The sequence below is a fragment of the Phoxinus phoxinus genome (assembly GCF_949152265.1).
Source record: "Phoxinus phoxinus genome assembly, chromosome: 1".
In the NCBI taxonomy this organism is placed as follows: domain Eukaryota; kingdom Metazoa; phylum Chordata; class Actinopteri; order Cypriniformes; family Leuciscidae; genus Phoxinus; species Phoxinus phoxinus.
In genome coordinates, this window is record NC_136876.1 from 8,471,082 (window position 1) to 8,474,467 (window position 3,386).

General features: G+C 45.1%; 2 protein-coding genes across 4 annotated transcripts in view; one reads left to right on the forward strand and one right to left on the reverse strand.

Moving 5' to 3' along the window:
- The window catches only part of LOC307000351 (uncharacterized protein), a 166,770-nt gene that overhangs the window by 134,640 nt on the left and 28,744 nt on the right, over positions 1 to 3,386 (reverse strand). The window lies entirely within an intron of this gene.
- Positions 1 to 3,386, forward strand: part of LOC307000506 (uncharacterized protein) — a 177,768-nt gene that overhangs the window by 122,984 nt on the left and 51,398 nt on the right. The gene's annotated exons all lie outside the window — the stretch shown is intronic.

Below are 3,386 nucleotides of genomic sequence, written 5' to 3' on the forward strand. Positions count from 1 at the left end.
CTCAGAGGAGATGATGTAATTTAGGAAAGGAACAGACTGTGCATAAAAAGCGCATTTCTCCGCCTTGACAAAAAGCCCATTCTCTAACAATCTCTGAAGCACTCGTCTGACGTGCTGAACGTGTTCCTGGAGAGAAGAAGAAAAAAATCAATATGTCATCCAGGTAGACATATATGAACTGGTCTACCATATCTCTCAGCACGTCATTGACGAGTGCCTGGGGAGTTGGACAGCCCGAATGGCATAACCAAGTATTCAAAATGGCCCCTGGGGGTGTTAAATGCGGTTTTCCATTCATCCCCCCTCCTGATGCAAACCAAACTATAGGCATTACGGAAATCCAATTTTGTGAAGATGGAGGATCCCTGCAACCGCTTGAAGACATCAATGGCAAAGGATAAGTATTCTTTACCGTGTCGTTGTTCAACCCTCGATAATAAATACAGAGAGCCGTCCTTCTTCCCCACAAAAAAGAACCCCGCCCCCGCTGGAGAAGAGGAGGGACGGATGAACCAGGAGGCTAGAGAATCAGAAATATATTTCTCCATGGCCTGATGGGACAGAAAGTGAGTAAAGCTTGCCCTTAGGTGGAGACTTACCTGAGAGTAAATCTATGGCACAGTCATAGGGACGATGTGGAGGAAGAGAAGCAGCACGGGTTTTTCTGAACCCTTCCTTCAGGTCGAGATACTCAGCGGGCAAGTTTGACAAATTCACAGACTCCTTCTGCAAAACAGAACTAGACACAGACATACACTAGACAAGACGCATAACATTGAGTGCTCCAAGAAGAAACAGAATTGTGACCCCAGTCAACCCTCGGACTGTGTTGTACCAGCCAGACTATGGGAACCAGAGGAGAGTCCAGAAGAAGAAAGAGCTGCTCTGTGTGATTGCCTGATGTGATGAGCGTCAGAAGGTTGGTGGTGAGGGTTATGTTGGGAAGTTCTTGACCATTCAGTGCATTAACAGAAATCTTGTTCTTGAGTGGAGAGAAGGGTATCTGGAGTTTGCGAGCCAAGGTTAAGTCCATAAAATGACCTTCAGCCCCCGAGTCCAGTAGGGCTTGGCAATGGTAGGACCGGGTTGCCCATAGCAGTCTTACCGGAAGGAGAGTAGCAGATGAGGTCTTGCCCACGGAGATCCCGCCAGACAGTAGCCCCATATTCACTGCCGGGCTCTGCATATATTTCTGAGGTAGAAATATATGTCTACCTCAAATGTAACATTTGTTCTGTACATCAGCATCGGGGTAATAACATTTTAATCTCGTTCCGTGAAGACACTGAATTAAGCAAAAACAGCCCTCATAATATTCACAAATGCGTACATTTCTATAAATCAGTTTTTATGAATGAATGGCTTGCTCTAACTGTTGCTCTGGTCTTTGTCAACAACAAGCGCTTGCACCCCCTGCTAGTGAGGTTGATTAACAGCAGATGGAGTTTATGCTCGGTAATCTACTGCTTTTCCTGCAGTTCCTGGATGTCAATGTTGAATTTACCGTTGAATTTGAACCACTGAATTTGTGGAAGCGAATTTGTAAAGCGAAATAAAATGGATCGGAAATTGCCTGTTGAATATTATAGGTAGTATTTTTAAACAGTTTGAATATTTTGGAAGTTAAATATGAAAGGTGAGTATGGATTATTGCATTTTTATTAATGAAAATGTGTTTGAAATGTTTTGAATGGAAATATTCACAGCTTAAATATATTGAATTTCAGCCCATAAAAATGCAAGCCTGGTTAATGCAATGCATATTTTTTTAAAGTAGTGCAATTCAACAGGCTTTTTATTTCAAAACTATTTGGCATTATTTTACTTCGATACATGTCCCACTGCACTTCCTCATTCCTGTGGCACTCAGCCGCAAGGGTGCGAAACTCAATCGAGTTGTCTTAATTGAGTTGTTGCGCTGCCTCTCGTCCCGCGACCGCTCGATCAAACACCCTTCTCATCTCCTCTGATAGTGCCTGGAACAAGGAACAGCATAGATGTTGATTTTCCCACACCGCTGTTTCCCACAGAGCTGCAATCCTTGACAGCAATGTGAGTACGAAGGCCACCTCGTACTGCTCTGTGCTGAAGGTTTGTGGCTGAAGAGAAAAAAAAAACATTGAGCATTTGGTCAAAAATGCTCTGCAATAGTTTGGCTCTATCACCAGAATAAGGCTCAGGAGTTGGCAGGCGTGGCTCTGGTTGGCGGCTGGATGCTGAAGGAGTGGGGGAAACAGGTAGTGGGGTGGGCGCAGTGGAACTCGCTAGATGTTAAAGCTGTTGGGTGAGCTCGGACACCTGTGCTACCAAGGTTTGCACTGCTAGTCCCGTAACGGTCAGGTTCTCTTCTTGTTGATCCATCCGAGCAATGCTTCGAGACAGGAACTCACCTAACTCAGGTGACTTGCTGAATCCATAGTTGGTTAGATCGTTCAATAACAGTAAGTAATAAGAGGATTCAAATGCAAGTAAAAGCAGTTTATTGAACTCAAGGTCAGATGACGTGAAAGTCGCAAGAATGTGCAAGTGTCCAGGAAATGATCGCTCTTGGGAGCGCAGGAACGCTGATTAACAACTCGGTCTCTCAGATGGTGATGGGATGAAGAATATCCTGTTTGATTGCTGCGTAGACTCGGGGACCAGAGGATCAGAACCTCCGTAGAAGGCAGAGTGAAGATAACCGGAATGCTGGATACAGGTGCCACACAAGAAACACGAAGACAGGCAGGAGCCAAAAACACACTTTGAAACATCCACAACAATCTGACAAAGACAGGATGAAAACTGTGAGTATAACCCCTAATTTCCACCAACTGCGGAACGGCTGCGGATCCGCTCCAGAATGGCGGCGGAGTCAATAGGTTTCCATTAAAGTCAATGTGTGTATTTTCACTGACTGCGGAACGGCAGCAGATACGCAGAGCTTATATTTTTGCGTGATCACACGTGAATTAGCGAGATCTCGTGGCTCCTCGGCCGCAGCCGTTCCGCAACAAATCCGGACCTGTTGGGTATTGAAGGACAGCGGAGCACGGAGCCGACACGTTCCGCAGTTGGTGGAAATCCAGGGTAAGAAGGCACCGCTGATCAGATGCAGGTGGTGCAGATGATCAGATGCAGGTGGTACTGATCAGTGACCACGCCCAGATGCACACACAACAACACATAGCGAGAAAGAGTCAGTGAATTCAGGAGCTGTGACAGTCGCCAGTTGGTCACCATTAAAGATTCATTACAGTAAGTGGTCTAACAGTGCAGGGTCTGTGCAAATCTGAGATCTGTAAAATTTCTAATGTTATATAATGCCGCTGATGGTCAAAAATGAAAGGGAAAAGTATATGGATGAAGCCGATTAATACATTTACTTGTTTTTTTGTTTGTTTGTT